General features: G+C 33.5%; 1 protein-coding gene and 1 long non-coding RNA gene across 2 annotated transcripts in view; one reads left to right on the top strand and one right to left on the bottom strand.

Annotated features, from left to right (window-relative positions):
• LOC143243018 (uncharacterized) overlaps window positions 1-21,884 on the bottom strand; it is a 224,325-nt gene that overhangs the window by 117,311 nt on the left and 85,130 nt on the right. The gene's annotated exons all lie outside the window — the stretch shown is intronic.
• LOC143243233 (uncharacterized) lies at window positions 1,719-3,832 on the top strand. Its single transcript, XR_013024241.1, has 2 exons — window positions 1,719-1,837; window positions 3,665-3,832. It is a non-coding gene; the product is annotated as an uncharacterized LOC143243233 (long non-coding RNA).

Genomic DNA, 21,884 nt, shown 5'->3' with positions numbered 1-21,884 from the left:
GATTTGCAGTGTTTAAAATGTGTGAAGGTCACTTTTGTGTTCTTTGAATCTGGTTTCCATTTTTCTACTTGTTTCTCCAATATAGAAGTGGCAGTTATCACACTGCATTTTATAAATAATTTTGGTGTGGTGTTTGTCGGTGTAGTTTTTACATAGTATAGACCTTACTTTTGTGCCTGGTTTTTGAATAAATTTGGTGTTAACTGGAATGTCATATTTTGTTACTAGTTTGTGCAAAATGGTTATTTTTATGCTGATGTCTGGAATATATGGTATGTAGCAGTATATGGTTTCGTGATTTTTTGATTCGTGAGATATATTTACTTTTGTTTGTTGATTTTGCCTTTTGTCTAGATGTGTGCATATAATGTTTTCTATGGTTTGTGGAAAAAACTTATTGATAATGATGAAGTATTGTTTTATTTTGTCTGAGTCGTTGTTAATTGTTTTAACCACTATTATTTTAACGTCTGTGTTATTTAATTATTGTTTCAACATATTTATATACAAAGCTATTACTCAACAATAACCATTATTCTTCCAACAACTGTATGATTAGGAGTACGAGTGTCTTAACCACCTGACCATGCTGGACCTATTCATTTGAGAAGTAGCCAGGTGGGTTAATAAGGGGTTCGATTCGTAATCTGAAGGTTGCAGGTTCGAATCCCCGTCGCACCAAACTTACTCGCCCTTTCAGTCGTGCGATCGTTATCATGTTTCGGTCAATGATAAGTGTTAACAACAGGTAGAGTTTATGTTGGGTAGGTTTAACTTAAATATCAATGATAGGTTTTAAAAAGAAGTAAGAAAGTGAAATTTAAGAAATTTCTGCCCTGAATACGAATGGCCACTATTAACAACTAATGAAATTTGTTAGGATAACAACCTGAATGTCAGTGATAAGTGTTTTACGTCAGAATGGAGTGACGTTGTTTAGGTTGATAGTAGAAAAACCAAAATCAAATTTTAACTCAGTGAAAGAGCAGAGTTGGCCAGATTGTATATTAAACATACACGACTAATTTGCAAAATACGATTAGAGAATTTAGTTTTTAAATGTTCGCCTGATGAACTAACTTATAGAAACAAGGGGAGAAGTTATTTTTTAAATGTTCACCTGGTGGACTAATTTATAAAAACATGAAGAGAAGTTATTTTTTAAATGTTCACATGGTAGACTAATTTATATATAAAAAAAGCAATTAAAGTCCCCTTTATCTCTACTGTTTCCACCGTAGATAATCAAATTCCAAATTTTAGAGCTGTTAATTTAAAGACTTATAACTCCCCTACGGGTGGGGAAAAAATAAAAGAACGAAACTTTAGAAAACATCCATACTTTCATAGAAAGATGTTTATAATCATATCAGTCATTATCAACCTTATAAATCAAGATTTTTTCTCTTATATCACAAACTACAGACGAAAGTTCCAATTAGAACAAGAAAAGCCTGTTTATGTGATCTATTAGCTTCTCAATCACATCCTTGTTGGCAATCAAGATTTTTTTTGTTGAAATAGATATTGTACTTGTACCAAGTTTATTGTGTTTTCGAATTTTGCCCAAAGCTACACGAGAGCTGTCTGCGCCGAGTGTCCCTAATTTAGCAGTTTAAGACCAGAGGGAAGGCAGGTAGTCGTCACCACTCACAGCCAAATCTTGGGCTACTCTTTTACAAACAAATAATTGGATTGACCATCACTTTATAGCACCCTCACGGCTGAAATGGCAAGCATGCTTGGCATGACGGGAATTCGAACCCCCAAGTCTCAGATTACGAGTCAAGCTCCCTAACCACCTAGCCGTGTCGAGTCGTTTGTACCACATACTGAGGTATGTTATGTGTTAAAATATCTTATAAAAAAACAAAAAAACATGACTTATGATAGAATGTGAAGTTAAATGAAGCTACTGATGCACTTGCAAATAAGGTAGATTATGGTCCGTCTCTGTTATACGGAAATACGTCATCAGGGTTACATAAATAACTCGAACGTCAGTGTTTGGTTTTATTTCACATTATTATTTTTAATAAACTTCTGCTGTAGTATACTTAGATCAACCCAGACACCTTAAATCGCGTGTCTTTGACGAGTTCTATTTCAGCACCGGAAGTTATAAAGTTCATAATGATGACGTACTTCCGCGTAGCATCAGACAAAATTTCAACACAGTGTACTACTTTTTGGTAGTGTTAAAATTTTATCTCAAAGTATATAAATTGTATATAAATCCATACAATTTTTATCTAAACATAGCCATCATTGATTTTGAACTGCAAAACTAAGAAGAAGGCAACTACTACGCAGTCAACAACACGCACCGTCAACATTTAAACTACTCCTCTCTAATTGAATAGTACACCTACGGCTTTGGGATTCACAGTGCATAGTAATATTGTAAGGCACTAAGATCCATCGGAAAAAAATATAACTATAGGATATTTTCTGTTTAGGATTTCTGATTTTGAACTCCATTGCAACAGAGATACATATTTACGAAATGGGCAAAACATATTTATTGTATTCATCTTTATAAAATATTAACTCACTTGGAAATATTCTCATTGATCATTGTGGCAATTTATTGAACAGTGACTGACGTAATACAGTCACTTTTCTCTTTACTTTCACTTGTAAGTTCTTAAAAATGCTATCATTTCCACACTTGAAGACTCCTGAACAAAAAAATGATAAAATCTATGCCATCACTTATCATGTCACATAGTGGTGCAGTGTAGGAACATCTTAGACTGGTTTCTTTTTATCACCAAATTGATGAGGTATTAATGGGATCGAAATGAGCTCTGAGCTTAGCTAATGTTTTCCTGTGTTGTCATGAAAAATTGTAGTTACACCTGTCTTGATCATTTCAAATCAGTTCTTTATAGAAAATGTAAATAGATATTTTTGTACCCTTCAAAAATAAATGACAGAAGCAAAATTGTTTATCATATCTGAATTAAAGACAACAGAAAATAAAGTTAAATACTGAAGAAGGAACAGACTTCATTACCTTTATTACATCTACAAGTTTCGAGAAGAGGAAGACATTACATGTATCACGTTATCTTAAATCAAATTTATCAGTTTTATATTTTAATTACTGCAGGTTTATTACTCATGTTTTCATACATCATTTTTGCTGCTTTACAGGGCCGATTCCATTATAAAGCTCATTAACAAAATCCTGACAAATTATTGCTGATGGTAAACAATTTGATATTACAGTTCACTGAGATTGGTATTGAATTTTCAAGTATATATAACTTCTTCAAAATAAAAGATTCAATTTTACCACTGGGAATCGCACGTTTAGAAATTCACTTGTACTCGTTGCAAACAGGTCAATGTTGGATCTATGATATTTGAACTAGGAACACAAATTAAAGTACATCTTAATGTAAATAAAGGAAATAGTTTGGCATTTACCTATACATCTACTGTTACAAGATGTAATTGAAAAGTCTTAAACATTCTTTGGAGAAAGGATTCTTCACTGTTCAGACAATTAAAACCAGAACGAAGTGAAACTTCTCTTATTCTATACGTAATATATTGCGAGACATTAGTAGTTATAGTATTAATACTACAAATAAGCACTAATCAGAACAATAACCAAGTAATATAACTATCTGATTTTGATCATATAACATTTCAGGATACACAGAACAGGTGACACAACGAAAATACGGACGATTACTATATATTACAGAATCTCCGACAGGACTCCGGTGATTTAAGCCTAAACTCTGATGCACTGCTGATCGAATAGGACCATAGGATATTTGTTTTATTTTATTTTAAATAATAAAACTGTTTATTTAGATGTTGTTGTGGGTTGAAGTGAATTAGTTTACATCCTATGATATGATACAAATCAACATTTGTTAAGATCAATCAGATTTTGTATTTATTTTCAAGTGTAAGAAGTTGGAAGTGTAAGAACTGATTTTTTCTTTATTTTACATCGGTTAAAAAAAGACAAGTTTCTTCAATAAAAATGTCAATCGAAACAGAATATCGAAAGTGTTTGGATAAAATAAATTGAAAAGTTCCCAGGTACGACAGTAACATACATAGTAAAATTATAAATTCGTAAAATCAAATATCATGCTTTTAAATTCTGTCCACTCATTTCTGGAGAAAAACGCCGGAAATTCAAAATCCATCCAGTTCCTGTGATCAGCTAACACATTACGTTATTCGAAATTACGATCCTACAGTCAGCATCAAATGTTCTCATGAAATTTTCTCACTAAAATTAGTTGCATCCAGCTCTAACCTCTTTCTATAATCATGTATGCTACTATTTTGTGTTTATAAGTTATAAATCACTATAACGAACTAATATATTAATATATTTATTTGTATATCGAGTTAGTGGTTATATTAAAATCTTATTTTAATTTTAATTAAAAACGTATAGATCTATATTTGTTTCAACCAAAAGAGCAGGAACATGTCAGGAGAAGGTACACCTAACGTCGTTGGGGCCAATTTAACCATTGTACATTTTCCTCACCTTAACTACAACTACTATAGTAGTGAGCAAGATATCGTGCAATTAATAATTTTCAATATAGCTATGATGATAAATAAAATTACAAAAAATGTTCCGGAACATGTGAGTTTATTCTTTATTTCTAACCTTCCGTCATTGCGACGAATTTTCCCACTTAACGTTACAAAAACTGTAATTTGTGTGTGATAGTGACAATATATATATAATGTTGGTAGCCAACGTTTTTTCGCAATTTCCAAAATTATCCTGATTAAGAATTTTCACGTTAAACTTGTTATGTATTTTAACCCCCTCACAGGCAAAGTCATTTTCCCCTTTTACTTGATTATAACGCCTTTCAGGAAATTTAAAAACTTCTAGTCTTGTTGGGTAAAAGTCTCTAACATGCTTTATAGATCACTTACGTACTTTTCTCTCATGTCACAATATAATGTTAAAACATCTGTTGCAACCTTTATGTTTTTGAGATCCTACAGAATACATCATTCTTCAACACCAAATTTAGAAATTCAAATCATCAAATTTTCAAATATTTACAATATTTCATTTGCAATTAGGATAGGATTTTGGAATCAGAAGTAAACATGCATTATTTGAGGACTCTAGAAACATTAAACTCGTAAGCCCCCTCTAGGGTATAAGGAAACGGAGTAGTTAATTAACCTGATTAGTTATATTTGCATATTAATTAATTCAATTTAGATATTAGGTATACATCAATAATTCAATTAATTATTCAACATTTAATTTAAAAAGTATTAATTAGTTAATTATTAATTTACATGGTATGTTATGATAGATAATTACAGGAAATGATGTCAATTATTGACAGTAATTATAGCGTTGAACCAGTTTTACATGAACCAACCATATCTAATTACACTACAACAATTAGTTGAATATTTGCTGATGTGTATCGATGTTTTTTTTTTAATATGCATGAATTATATTCTGTTCAAAAATAAGAAAGGAGGACACTAGTAAAATCCTTCAAGAAACTTTCAAAACAAGGTCGAACACACTCTAAACTTTTCTTAGTGACGCTGGAACATAACCTTTCTGATCATGTGTTCTAACGTCATCTCTAGGAACAAGAAATCAACTTCTTTACAACACATAAAATAAAGTGTTTATGGTTGAACGTTTTAAGAACACTCTTAAAATTAAAATATGTGCTGCTGTGTTATTCATTACGAAATATACAAATACATCACAGTATTGAAAAAATGTAGTCGGTCACGTTTCTTGTCGCGGAGGGCTTTATTTTTCTACATTCTGAGGATTGTTTGTTTGTTTGGGAATTTCGCACAAAGCTACTCGAGGGCTATCTGCTAGCCGTCCCTAATTTAGCAGTGTAAGACTAGAGGGAAGGCAGCTAGTCATCACCACCCACCGTCAACTCTTAGGCTACCCTTTTACCAACGAATAGTGGGATTGACCGTAACATTATAACGCCCCCACGGCTGAAAGGGAGATCAAGTTTTTGAGATAGGGATTCAAATCCATCATCCTCAAATTTGGAGTCATTAGTATCGTAAATTTCATACTTATTAACATTTAATTAACTCCTCAATTAAAATTTCCCAGTATTTCAAATTATAATACGTAACAATATATCACATGTTAGTATTGCTATATAAGTTTTACTCTAATATGAGAACAACAATTGAAATTTATGCATTGTTAGACGCACGTTACCACAGACTCGAGAGATAGAACACTACAGGTAATAAATATTCTAATGTCAAATAGTTGTGTATATTAACCCTAATGAGAAGTAAATGCGAAAGTTTGTGAAATTTTAAAATACCTTAATATGTGTGTACTTATATATATAGTTACATCTCTAATTTTAAGGTCGTTTTATTTTCTAAAGTCAAATAAATTCAAGGTTACTGCTGTTCGCTTATTTGAAATTAGTAAAATAAATTAACTAATATTGTTTAGATATAAAAGCAGTATCATAGCATATTATTGCAATAAATAGTGTCTACCCCACAACAATACGCTCTTATTATCTCTCAGCAACAGATTTGTGCAGAGTGAGTTCAATTTGAAATATTTCGAATGCTAGAAAGAAAAATTTAACATGTTCCCAAATGTTCATACAAAACAGACATCCAGGATATTATATTTCCGAAAAATGCTTCATCAAAAGGAAAAATATATGATTTAGATAAGAACAACAACACTTCAACTTTTTGTACGCTGAAGTATAATTCACAACGGCGGGCCTTTATATGGAAATTCACCAACACAGGTAAAAAACCCAATTCTTCCTATATTAAATCTATTAGGAACCAGCAGAGTTTTAACCAACCTGACAATTAAAATCAATAATGATTATATTCTCATGATTTTAGTTTGGTCTGATTGTGCGTCCCGTTGTAATACACATATGTAACGGCCCCAGTGAAACACAATCGTCTTTGACGACATACACTAGAAATCGGTGTTTAATAAAATAATTTATGCGAATAAATCATACAGTTTGGTGATACTATCATTAAGTTTATCTATATATATTTCAGGAACTGGAAAATTTCAGAATGAACTACCAATGGAGAAGCAAGATCGAAACAGTGAAGGCGAAATGTTCAACAATACGATAAAGAATACTGTTATGTATGTGACATTATTAGCCAATCAACACTTAGTATTTTGTATGTGCGAAGCTATTCTAAATAAAGTACAGGAAGCTGTGGCACGTCTGAGTTTTGTTGTTACTCGATAACAAGTGTTTTATGAGAATCCAAAGACATAACATGGTTGTCAGAAGTGGAAGTTTTATTTAAATTGTGCCTTAGAAGCGACACACAGTCAAGATAAATACAAACTTTACGTTCACAAACTGTAAATTGACATAATCGTACGAGATACGATTCTGGCGGAAACACACGTGTTCTACCCAGAAAAATGGCGGAGGCAAGTTTCAAGCCACCTGTTTTTAATGACAAGACGAATGCTAGTGCGGCATGGAAGAATCTCAAACAAGATTTGCGGATTTTCTTCATGGCATCAGGGTTATCAGAGGCAACAGAAGAACGTAAAGTGTCTATATTGTTGTACACACTCGGGTCGAAATACACGACAGTTTTCGACAATTTTGGACTGACAGAAGTTCAACAGAAGAACTATAAACATGTAATCAGAGAATTTGACAACTATTTTCAGCCAACCAAGGTAACAAAGTTGTACATGAAAAAGTTTGAGGACCGAAAGCAGCAACCAGGTGAGACTGTATCCCAGTATATCAGTGCACTTGGAGAGATAGCACAGAACTGTGAGTATGGTGATACTCTCGAACAAGTTTGTTTTGTTTGTTTTTTGGAATTTCGCACAAAGCTACTCGAGGGCTATCTGTGCTAGCCGTCCCTAATTTAGCAGTGTAAGACTAGAGGGAAGGCAGCTAGTCATCACCACCCACCGCCAACTCTTGGGCTACTCTTTTACCAACGAATAGTGGGATTGACCGTCACATTATACACCCCCACGGCTGGGAGGGCGAGCATGTTCAGCGCGACCCTCGGATTACGAGTCGCACGCCTTACGCGTTTGGCCATGCCGGGCCAACTCTCGAACAACAGTTGTGTAAACAAATCAGCGTAGGCGTCAGTGATCGAGCATCAAGAGATAGACTGTGGTCAGAGGATCTGACACTGAAACAGATTACAGAGAGATGTCATTACCATGAACAGAAACTAGAATCACTGAAGGAAATCGAAGGATCCACAAGTACCGTAACAGATGTAAACTATGTACGTCGAGGTCAAAGCAGAGGTCGTAGTCGCCACAGAAGTCAAGGTTCCAGAAACCAGCAAAGCCGAGGCACACAGGTCTACAGAGGAGCCACGACACGGAGACCGCCACAGAGGAACTGTACTCGGTGTGGAAAACTACCACATCACAGTCAACAAAGATGTCCAGCATTAGAGAAAACTTGTAATTATTGTAAATTAAGAGGTCACTTTGCTGTCATGTGTAGAAATAAGAATAGAAATGTACATTTTGTAAACACATGTGATGATTATTTTCAAGATGTCAATGATTATGGTGATTGTTATGAAATGTGTAATGTAGAGGAAAGTATGAATTCTTTGAATATTTACTCCATTGGTGTAAACAAACCTACTGAGTATTGGTCTGTCATATTAAGTACCCCATATGAACAGGGTAAAGGTGCAGTGCGTATGAAAATAGACACACAGGCAGAGTGTAATATATTGAGTAAACAGTCATTTGATCGCATGGCACCTCATGGTTCATTATCTTTGTCTAAGTCACAGATAACCATAAAACCATTTGGTAATCATAAGATCACACCTGTTGGAAAAACTACATTTACTGTTATTCACAAAAGCAAAATGTATGATATTGATTGTGAAGTTGTTGATGGTGATGTACCTAATCTTCTTGGAGGTGAATCTAGTACTAAGTTGGGGTTAATACAAAAAGTAAATGCAATTAGTACTTATGTACAAGGTAAATACTCGCATGATCGGAGTTCACAACAAAGGCTACCTCCAGGTCCCGAGATTCCCACTGTTCAAAGCCCCCTTCATGAATCAACACAAGTACACCCCCTTCGATTGATAAATCAAATAAGTGTACTAAAACCCAGACTCTTGAGTTCCTAGCCCGGGTTCCTAATATAAACAAAGTGCCACAGAGTATTCGTGACATTTTGATTCAGTATAAAGACAGATTTCCCACAGACAGAGTAGGAAAAATACCGGGAAAATGTACGTTGTCTATTGACCCAGATTACAAAGATGGCCCTGTGTCACAGGCTGCTAGGCCGATTCCTGTAGTGATGAGAGACAGAACCAAAGTACAGTTAGACTTTTTAGAGTCACAAGGGATCATTTCGAAAGTACCAGTTGGTATACCGACACCGTGGTGTAGTCAACTACATGTTGTACACAAGAAAGACGGAAACTCAGTGAGAATTTGCATTGATCCTAAGTTTCTTAATAAAGCACTACTGAGAGAATACCACCCTATCAATACACTAGAGGATGTACTTATCCAGTATTAATGGAAGCAAGTATTTTACTGTGCTAGATGCGAACATGGGATACTAGCAGCTACAGCTCGATGAGAATAGTCAGTTACTCACCGCTTTTAACACTCCGTGGGGTCGTTATATGTACTTATGTTTGCCGATGGGAATTAAGTCGAGTCCTGAATTGTACCAAAGAGCGATGGAAGAAATATTTCAGGAGCATGATCATGTGAATAACATTTTTGACAATATGCTACTCGATACTGTTACACTACCTGAACATTGTAAAGTGCTACGCAACATGTTGGAAACTGCTAGACAAAATGATGTGACATTTCGACTATCAAAATGTTCGTTTGGCCAGCCAGAGGTAGACTACACAGGTCATGTGATCACAGGCAACGGCATCAAAGTTTCTGATGAAAAAGTGCGTGCAATACATGGAATGCATACTCCAACCAATCGCGACGAAGTAAGAACACTGCTCGGAATGGCTACGTACCTGTCCAAATACATACCTAATTATTCTGATTTAACTGAACCTCTACGAGAAGTAGTCAAGAAGAAGACAGAAGAAACGCATGGATTCTATTTTGATGTACCACAGCAGGAGGCGTTTTGAAAGCTCAAGACTGCTCTCAGCCAAGCTCCAGTTCTGAGATATTATGCACTTAATGAACCGTTGACATTGTCATTTGACGCATCACAAGGTGGACTAGGTGTTGTGATATTACAAAACAATCAACCAGTTGTCTATGCATCTAAAACACTAACACAAACAGAAAGAGCGTATGCACAAATAGAGAAAGAACTATTAGCAGTTGTATTTGATTGCAGAAAATTTCATCACTTGTTATATGGCCGAAATGATATCACAGTGGAGAGAGATTGTTTGCCATTGGTCCGTATTCAAGACAAACCATTGGGACAAGTTCCGTTACGACTACAGAAAATGCTTTTAAAACTACAGCCATACAACATCAGGTTAGTCGGAAAACCAGGTAAAGACATACCTATCACAGATGCATTGAGCAGATTTCCAGTGAAAGATGAATATCCTGGCCTGGTAGATGATATGTGAGGTTGTCAAGTTTTTGCAACTGAAGTCGCAAGTTTGTCTGCATTCACCGAAGAAAAGCAACAAGAGCTAAAGATCGCGACAGAAAATGATACAGAATATTGAATTCTCAAAGAACAGATTGTGAAAGGATGGCCCGAAAATCGAGACGAGGTACCACCAGAAGCAAGGCCATTGAGATTTTCGAGAAGAGCTGACAGTATATGATGGTATATTATTCAAAGGAGATAGAGTCATGATACCAAGGTCAATGAGACAAAACATACTGAAACTCGTACATCAAAGCCATCAAGAAGTTGTGAGATCAAAGCAGCTTGCACGTGACATTTTATTTTGGAAAGGAATGAACAAACAAATCGAAGACACTGTCTCAAAATGTACCACATGTCAAACAATGAGAAATGCACAACAAAAAGAACCAATGATCAGCACACCTACACCAACGTTGTCATGGCAATATGTTTCAACAGACTTATTTGAAAACCAAGGAACACATTATCTAGTAGTAGTTGATCATTACAGTGGATATTTGGAGATCAATGAATATGAAAAAGAGATCACATCCGAACAAACAGTTCAGAAGTTGAAGAAACTTTTCGCTACGCATGGCATACCTCAGATTGTGTATTCGGACAATGGTCCACATTATGATGCTAAAGAGTTTAAAGATTTCAGTCAGATCTGGGGATTTAAACACCAAACATTCAGTGCCCGATATCCACAAGCAAATGGACTAACGGAACGTGCAGTTCAGACAGCGAAAAGACTTGTTATAAAATCTCTGAAAGAAAAATCAGACCTGTATTTAGTATTGTTAGACTACAGAATTACACCAAAAGATGCAAAAATTGGATCACCAGTGCAAAGGTGCACGAGTCGTAGAACCAGAACGAGGTTACCGACAAATGAGAAGTTGCTTATTCCACAAGTGATAAAGTGACGTCAGAAATCGACATTCAGAAACAGAAAAGTAAATCAAGATATGATCAGAATTCAAAACCACTGGATCTTGAAAAATGTGTAAGATACAGACATGAAAACAAGTGGATGCCAGCTCAGTTATTAGGGCAAGCTGAGAAACCCCGAAACTACATATTACAAACACCAGCAGGCAGGATGATTTGTAGAAATCGTAGACATTTATTGCAAACAAATGAAGATTATGTCTATCACAGTGCTTGACAGAGATATCTTAGAAGAAAATCACAAGATGATTTGATTGCAGAAGAGTCTGTCCCAGAAAATGTGCTAAATGTCCCTAAAACACCCCCAAGACAAAATATGTCTCAATCAGGGTCACCCAGAGCTAGCCATATATGTGAATCTCCACAATTGAAACAAAGTATTACACATGCTAAAAATAAAAATCAAATGCAAAATATTGCTCCTGCTCAAAAGAGTGAAATTGTAACAAGAACAGGTAGAATTTCTAAAGCTCCTACAAAACTAAGAGATTTTGTTATGTGAATTGTTAAAATGAGCAAGAATGTTACAAGAAAAATGTAATACTTAATGATTGAGAATAAGAGTTGTAAAAGAAAGAATACTTTTGTATTTGTAAGAGTTAAAATACTCTTGTATTTGTGTAGTAATTTGGTAGAATTTTTTTTACTTCATTTTATATATTATTATTTGTTATATCTGATTGATATAATGTGTTATGTAGTTAGTAAAAAAAAAAAAGAGCCCAGTTTTTAATGTTAAAGAAAATCTAATTTTCTGTGTATTTACACTTATCATATTAAAAGAAAATACATTTATCATATTACCAAAATAGACATTAATAACAACATAGTTTATTATCTCTTTTGATGTTATAACTATAAGATATGTAAATCCAAATTTATGTAACAATAGTTAATTGTCTTAATTGTTAAAAAAAAAAAAAAGGGAGATGTTATGTATGTGACATTATTAGCCAATCAGCACTTAGTATTTTGTGTGTGCGAGGCTATTCTAAATAAAGTACAGAAAGCTGCAGCACGTCTGAGTTTTGTTGTTACTCAATAACAAGTGTTTTATGAGAACCCAAAGACATAACAGTTATAGCTGGCAGCTGATTTTTACTCAATATTTAACACATTTACGTGCTGCGTATCTGAAAGCCAGTGTTCAGTTTATTTTGAAATAAATCTCACACATCTCATGATTGTAAGAAATGTTTGGTAGGATAGTCTACAAATGGGAAAAGAACTTTTAAAGAATCTTAAAAATGGGAATTATGTTTGACATGTTTCTCTAATGATTTGATACTGAAAAAAGTTAGTTGTGCATAACTTTTATGAAACATTTAAAATTGTGCCTTTTACTTGTCATATAAGTATTCTACAGGTTGAATTGTATTTGAATAATTAGATAAAATAATTATTAGCTATGTTGTACTGTACATTTTAGGCTCACAATGAATGATACATCATCAGGTTATTATGGGGTATAATTTTCAACAGTTTTTTGTACTTTACATTAAATAAACCCCACTATCTGGTAAATGGTGTAGTTAAATACTTTTCCTTTGCAAAGAGGTTTTAGTGGAATAGTCCATTGCAGTTAATAATAAGATAATGTAATTTACTTTGTTTGTGTGAATAATACATACTTCATGAAAAATATGTTAAGATCCATTTTTTTTCATAATTACAGTCATTAAGTGTTGCTTTTTTTAAATATCATTCATGCTTTTTCATTTATAAATTTGACTGCTCATGGGAGAGATGTAATTAAACATTAAGGGTTTTTTTTTGTCTCTAGCACTATACTGTTTCTGCTTCTGTTTGTTTAATTTGTTTGTTACATGAAATACTAATTTTGAAGGTCCCAAACTTGTAGATGTTTACAGCACTGGAACTACTAGTAAACATTTGTTAATGAAGAAGAATTTTTGTAACATTACTCCTGTTACTGATTGTAAACAGAAGACTTAGTACTCGTGATTTACATATTAATTTATGTTAGTACAAGTATAGTACTATATCATGTTGTTGTTTTTTTAATTCATGGAATACCCATTGTGAATCATATTAGATACTCAAGAGATTCAGACAAATGAAAAAGGTACAGAGCAATATAAAATTCTAACAAAAGATAGCCATGTATAGATAGTGAGTAAAAAACTTTCATGTTTTGTTATTTGTTGTGAAAAAAAGTCAGAGTGGCCTTTTAACTAATATAAAACAATTTGTTAATGATAGTGCAAGTTCCCTTGCACAGGCCTTCAACAGTTACAGAGATTAGTGACAAGGGTTAACATTTTCTGTGACCATCAGTTGTCTTAAGGGTTCAAAATATTTGTAAGCTAATAACCATCATGAAGGGTGGAAATTTCTGATAGGTATCAGCCTCTGTGTTTCTTAAATGTTTTCACAAAAACTCTTAGTTGTTTACAATCCATTTTGTCAGGTTGGACTTCAATGGTCACTTCATGATTCAAACTGCTTACTCTTGAATGTTCAACATTTAGTTGTTTCTTGTCCCAGCCTTTTGTATTACTTTGTTTTGACCACAGGCAATTTTTTTTTCAGAATAGTATGTTACTGTGGACATGAATAATTAGTGTAAATATGTGTATATTGCTTTGATGTTTTGAACTATGAAGTGCTTCTTTATGTTTAGTTTTACACTTCTGGAAACAGCTAAAACCATTTAACTGAATTGGGATTTTAACACCAGTTAAAAAGCTATAAAATTTGATAATATTGTCATGCTTTTGTGTAAATAATAAAAATTTATCAGAGAAACTGACTTTAAAACAAAATAATTATATGTAGATTTCAAATGAAACAAGTCAGAACTGTTTTTGTGTATGTGTTTGGAAAATATTTTATTAATCATTATAAACTTATAACTGCTGCAAAGAAACTGTATAACATACTTATTTTTCTGGTTGTGTTAGATGTTGATGTTTTTCAGTTTGAAGAAATCAAGTTTTGTGGAATGTTTTTTTGTTTAGTAACTAAGAAAGATATTTATCTGCATAGTACGTTGTATGTTTTTTTTTTGTTTGTGGGCTACATTTTTTTTTCCACAAAATAGTTTATTGTAACTATCTGTCCATATCTTTGGTGCTGAGTTTTTGGGAGATAGTTTTCAAGTGACTTTTGTGTACAAACCAAACAATTTCCATACAATCAGTTTATAAATTGATCCTATTTAACAATACCATTTTTTTGCTTGAGTTGTACATGGAGCTATATTTACATGTTTATGTACACAGTATATTTATTATTTGTTTTGGTTTCTGAAAATATTGGATGGATGAATGGATAGAATACATTAAAAGTTAATTGTATACTTAGTGTTGTTTTGTTAGCTGGTGTTTATTTTTAATGTTTTAAACAGTAATTTGTTTGTATTTACCAGTACTATATTATATGAAACTATATTGTTTTATCCAATAACAAAGAAGCATACTTCAATGAGATGTTTTTCTGTTGTCAAATATATTAATCCCAACAGTTATGACAAGTTGAGCAGAATGTGTATTTACTGGGATTCATTGAGTGTTTTCATTCTGCTTTGACTCCTTTTCATTTTGTATGCAAAAATGGAAGAATCTTTAAATGTTATGTTCATATTTCAACAGCAATGTTTGTTACTTTAAAATTCTTATCGTAAGTCCACAAGAAATGGCTGAAGCTCACAACTAAAATTCAAAGTATTCAAAATTATCATTCCTATTTTAAAATTTAATAATTAACTACTTAAGGAAATACAATCATGTAGTTTTCTTTCTTGTAGCACAACTCATCAGATTTTATTGACATGTTGATAGACTTCTACATGTGCACCATTAGTGGCTCTCAGCAGGTTTAACTGATGTTTAATTTCAGTCAATGTTTGCTGCAACATCTCAATATCAGCAGCTCTGACATTTGTTATACTGGTCTTTAGCTCTGAGATGTTTGCTGTAGATGATACATGATGTCCTTAGTAAACCACCTTACATTTTGTGTTATGTTGCACCACAGTTACTGACTTGGTCTATACAAGCTAACCAATGTATTTGTATATTACAAAAAAAACAACCTTTTCTCTGATATAGGATTGTAATCCAATGTTGAAGAACCTTGTTTTTTTGGTTGTTGTTGAATATGCAGTTTTGAAAGAAAGTTGTAGTTATAATAATTTTAATTTTTTTAACAAGATATCATGATGACTCAAGGTTGACTGTGTTTTGCTTTTAATCCCAGGACTCCATAGATTTAGCTGGTTTTAGCAACTCTTTATACTTTCAGTCTCTCATTATAAAATCTGCATGTCTACCTAAGTACCCCAACTTTGCAATGCCTTCGTATATCACTGGATTGAAATGTTATTTTATTTAATAGAGAAATCTATATTCTAATTAAATGTCATTTTTGTGTTAGGATGAAAATGATAATAAAATCAAAGGATTTCGTTTTTAATGTTTACATATGCATTATCACTTCATCTTTATTTCAGTTCTTCATTAATGACATAGGAAAATCATGTTTTTTTAACAGTAATGCTATATTATTCAAAAGATTTGGAAGCTGATTTGAATAGAATAAAGGGAGAATTGATTAATTGTTAAATCATGATTTTTCCAAGTCTTCAATTTATGAAGTTACGTTTAAATGAACAGTTGTATATTTCTGCACAATAATCTTGTTTTGTGTGTACTACATATGTAAAAATAGCCCCTTGTTAAATAAATTTGGTATGAATTCACAGAGCATATGCTTTTCTTGTTAATATTAAGTAGTTAAAAATAATGCACCACAAATCCAGTGGAAGCAACTGTGATAATCTGAAATTTAATTATAACATACAGACTGTGATCTGTGCAAAACTATTGGTGCTGGATTTTGTTTTCTGAAAGACGTGTGTAGCTATTTTTCAAAATTAATTTACAGCGAAAAACATACGCACAAGAAATGATGAAAAGAAAATATTTGTAACTATTGGGTTGAGGAATAATTCATGAGCGTTTTTTCAAGTTAAAAAAATATATTCATAAATGCAACGCTTTCGCAAAATATTTCATGTCATTTGGTAGATAATTTTTTGCTCTAATAGATGGTGTGTTTGATTTTCATATGTCTTTAATTTTTGCTTTCATTTTCAGCTCATTAAATGGAATGTCAAGTGGACAAAATCGAGCATTTTCGACACCATCTGCTTTTCGCATTTAATTTCTTGCAATTTCGTTTAAAGCAATGCATACTATATACCTAGGTATTACATGAAATAAAGTATCATAATAAATGTTTTGGGTGTAATGTGTTCATGCATTGAAGTATTGTATAGTCTTGCATGTAATGCTTGAATGAAATTATTTAAAAACGCTCACGAATTATTCCTCAACCTAATATTATTACTTTGTAAAGTGGCACAGTGGTATGTCTGCAGATTTACAAAGCTCAAAACTGAGCTGTAATACCTGTGGTGGCAAAAGCACAAAGATTGTGTGGTTTTGTGCTTAACTACAGACAATTGCATTATAAAGCAAAATTAAAAGCATTGGCCATCTGTGATTAATGGAAGCGGTGCTTAAATAAAATGTGTAAATAAAATAAAACATGATTGACAGAATCAACAACTTTGAGAACGTTACAAAGCTACAGGAAACTTTCACAACACGTTTTGACTATTACAAAACAATATGTGTGTAGCCTACCAAGCATAAAATGGAAACGAGAATGCAGAGATGTCTGTGCTTCGTGTTATATTTGCTTGGTGGTTCTCTGTGCACAAGGTAAAATAAAATGCAATGCAATTATTCCATGAAACAGTAAATGAGTTCCTTAAACAGAAACTCAACAAGAAGTGATGCTTTAAGCTTAGTTTGTCATATGACTCAATGTGCTACAGTTTTGAATGTTTTTAAATATAATGAAGTGAAATGTAAATTACAGGAAAGTTAGGTATATAATATTTGCATACTTCAACACTCTTGTCCCCTTATTTTAGGCTTGTTTTCAAGAAAACTTTAATTTACATTTATCCCCAATTAACATGTTACAATGCAGCCCATGAAACGACTCGCATATGATGTTCTCATGAAACTAAAAATAATTCTAATAGAAAATAAAAACCCTTGTTCAACTTAAATACAATAAAAGACGTTAAAACTTGCATTAAGTAACATATAAGAAAAAACAAATATTTACAATGCTATAAAAGTGGAAATTCCTTCTAATACAAGAAGTTTAGATCAAATGTAACATGTTGAAATCACAATAGAAACAACAAATTTGAAAAGAAATGTGAAAATGACTGCAAACATCAATATATGAAATAACACCGCCCTGTTGATTGTGCGTTTACCAAGAGTGAAATAGAAGCAATCAACAAATTAAAACTTAAAGCTAAACAGTTAATAATACAGCAATATATATTGTATAACAGAATTAAACTCAATGATTGAACTTCAACAACAATACTAATATTGTAAATACATAAAACATTTAACAAACAAGGAACTTATTTTAAAATACAAGAATTTAACCATGTGTATTATGTACATATGCATAGATATTGAAGAAAAAAAGGCAGTGAAAAATAATAATTTTAAAAGTAGAATAGCTTATTTATATTATTTACACGTGAAAAACAACATTAACTCATAAACGATTAAAGACTTATAAACTTGCAAGGTGTGTTAAAAAAGCTGAACAACAGTGTGTGTGTGTACATATAAGTATATCCATGGAAAAATAAAGGAAATCAAACATAAAAAGCATATATGTACATAAAGTGCTTAAATTAAGTGTTGGTTGGAAGGAAGCAGGATGTGAGTGAAGCACTTGAATATGAAAAAAACCAAACGTAAACCGTGTATAATTTTAGATTACATGTGACTGAAATAGTCATTCTGAATTTTTATAGTTTAATAACTAAATGTGTAATAAACACACAATCTCACATTTTCTTATTGTAGTAGCAGAACAAAAAGTGTATTATAGCTGTGATTGTTTCAGAATTTTGGTTTGGAATGTTTAAAAACGAATGGTGTTCAATTAGGATGTTTTGCAGGTTACACAAAGGAAATTTGACAATTTGTAGTTTATAAAATGTATTTTTAACTTTAATACTATGGTCTACTTTCATCATTTTTATAGTCGTGATCAAGTTCACACAGTAGATCGTTTTTTTCGTCAATATTTTAAAAAGTAATTTAGAGAACTATGCAAGAGTCTGTTGGCTGTGGTTTGTATATTTGTACATAAATTTTCACAATGTACCACAACAGACTTTGTATGCTGCAGTAATTATTAAGTTTGGTATTGATTGTATTTTATTTATGTGTTTTAGTCCTATGCTTAACCATACTGGAAATGCATATTCGATAGTAGGTCGTGAATATGTTTTGTAGATTTTTTATTATGTTGTCTGGTGAGGTTCCTTGGTTTTTGCCAGTTAGATTATTTGCATAACTTGTGCGTTTCCAGTTTTTTTTAAATATGCTGTTTACATGTTTCATCCATGTTAGTTTCGTAGTGAAGGTTAAATCTAACAGGTTTGTTGTGGTCTGGAGAAGTGTTTTGCTCGTGTATAATTTGGAAGGATCTCTTTTATGTTTTGTTTGTGAATGTAACTAATTGATTTTTGGTAAGTTTGGTTTAACACAATATTTCTGACAATATTCTTCTATATTATCTGACAACAGTTGTAGATTTGTCGCTGTTACGGATGGGGTGGGAGCACTTTTTCAGACCACAACATCGTCTGCGAATTGTGATGCATACTCCAAGTTTGGGTGTTTTAAGGGCATATTGATGAACAGAATAGGGCTAATTACCCCTCCTTGGAGAACACCAACCTCTGGAATAAAGGAGAAGGTTCCCCTGATGAAATAATAATCAATGATGTCGAGAAAACCCACTTGTAGAGAAATATATGTTAAAATGGCATAGTCAGGTTCACAAAGGATGACCGGAAGAAGGTCGAAACGTTGTTCGCTCCTCTACGTAAAATATTTTCTCAACCCAAACGAGCCATTTTTTACATATATAAGGTTCCCCTGACATTTATTTTCCAACTTCTATTTTCCAGGACCCCTCGGTGTGGATTCCTGTAGGTGGTGACGGGACCTCCTGGGGAAGGTTCTGTTCTGTCTGAATACCTTCTCTGGGATCTAAACATCCACCCACGTGTTTGCCTGCATGGCAGCCCATGAAGGGGAGGAGAGGATCCTGGTGGTTGAGGGGTCCAACCCTAACACAGCACTTTGGCCTGTACATGGGCGGCCTTTGGGTGGCCCCCCTTGGGTCAATTGGCTGGTCCACTTGGGCTATAGTCAACCAAGTACCAGTGTTGCAAGTTCTCAACGGGTGTTGTGAACATTGTGCCTGATGCTGGTGTTTGGGATATAGTGCCCACGAAACCCTAGTGTTGCTGCATTGTCCTTGCATGACATTGTAGTGCGTCCCCTCGTAGGGCTCCATGGTATGTGGGGTCAGTGGGTACCGAAATTTTTCTTTTTTCCTATGGAATCTCCTTCAAAAAATTTATATAAAATAGTGAAAAAACAGTCAATAGGTAAGCGGCCACGTCATGAAGACTCTGAGCAGCACTCTTCAACATCTGTAACACATGTATATCATTTTCTGATATTACATTCTCTTTCAGAAAAACCTTTAGGGCAATTGTCCCCCTTCTTTATTCAGAAGGGACTAGAGGGTCTTGCTGGCTCTCCAAAGTCAGTAAAGAAGTTTCGATCTGGAGATATACCAGTTGAAACATCTATAACCCACAGTGAACTCCTCTTGAATTCAACAGCAATTGGGGATATACCTATTGAGGTTACCCCTCGTGCTACCTTGAATTCATCACGAGGAGTTATTGTAGCACAGTATTTAAGTTATTTTAAAGTCATATATATATGTAGTGATATAGATGTGGGACGCTGTGGGCTTGAGCACCCACATCTCACTCTCCTGATTTCTAAATTTCTCATGTAAGACTAGCAAATTGGAGGTTAAGGATGAAAAACAGTGTCCCCCATTGCAATATGGGTCCTATTTACAGTCACCTCCAAAACCTAGGATACATTTTTTGATCCCACATTGTAGTTTGTACCCTAGAATCTTTTTTTAAAAAATATGCAGTGTACTTAGCTCAATTTGAATCTGTTTTGTTTATGGCTTGAAAACTTAATGTAACATATAAAATGAAATGAAAATCAGTGTATCAAAAGCAATTGTGGCTACAAACACAGGCTCTCACATTAAAATTATCATGTATTATGTATAACCAAAATTTTAAAAAAGCAAACCTGTAAGAGTGATATGTGAAACTATTCTTAAACCCATAGTGTTATTCAAAATTGTCCTACTACATATAATAGGTATTACCTTAACGTACACTCAACAGAATGTAAAATTAAAATTACAGGAGAATTAACTAATACACTGCTGGCCAAAATCTTAAAATCAATTAACATAAAGAAAAAATATATACATTTTGTGTTGTTACACTCAACCACTAATTTGAGTAAAAGTTCAAAAGACGAAAAATAAGAAAAGGGAAAATAAAATTACAATTTTTAGCATTTAATAGGGAAACTGTGAACACTATGAAATTAGTCTAAATACCAACTGGCCAAAAGTTTAAGACCATACCAAAAAGAAGTCCTAAGCAGGGTAGAAAATGCCTAACAAGAGATCTTAGTAGTGAGTTGCATTGAGAACAACTGCAAACATTCGCTTTGGCATGGTCAATATAAGCATTTGCAGAAGGCTGACTGGAATGTTATTCCAAGTGGTGAAGATGGCTTCACAAAGACCATGTACTGTTTGGAATTGATGTCCATTTTTATAGACTTTCCTTACCATCCACCCCCAAACATTTTCAATGGGGTTCAGTTTGGGCGAATACACTGGATAGTCCAAAAGAATCATGTTATTTGCCATGAAAAAGTCCTTTGTCCTGTGGGCATTGTGGATTGCAGATCCAGTCATTTCCACACAAGTTAGGGCCTTCAGTCAATAAAGATGCTCTCTTCACCATGCCAATGTAGCCAGCTGCTATTTGATGCCCCTATATAACCTGAAGCTCCATTGTTCCATGGAAGGAGAAAGCACCCCAGATCATGATGGAACCTCCTCCACTGTGTCGTGTAGAAAATGTCTCATGTGGGATATCCTTATCATGCCAGCAACGTTGGAAGCCATCTGTACCATTCAGGATAAATTTTTTCTCATCAGAGAACAAAATCTTTGTCCACTTTTCTACATCCCATGTTTGGTGCTTCTCAGCAAAATTTAACCGAGCTGTTTTGTGGTGTGGCCTTTGAAGACGTTTACAGTTTT

Source organism: Tachypleus tridentatus, unplaced genomic scaffold (genome assembly GCF_004210375.1).
Source record: "Tachypleus tridentatus isolate NWPU-2018 unplaced genomic scaffold, ASM421037v1 Hic_cluster_2, whole genome shotgun sequence".
Lineage (NCBI taxonomy): Eukaryota > Metazoa > Arthropoda > Merostomata > Xiphosura > Limulidae > Tachypleus > Tachypleus tridentatus.
The sequence above is the reverse complement of the archived record's forward strand: the minus strand, read 5'-3'. Positions and strand labels throughout refer to the sequence as shown.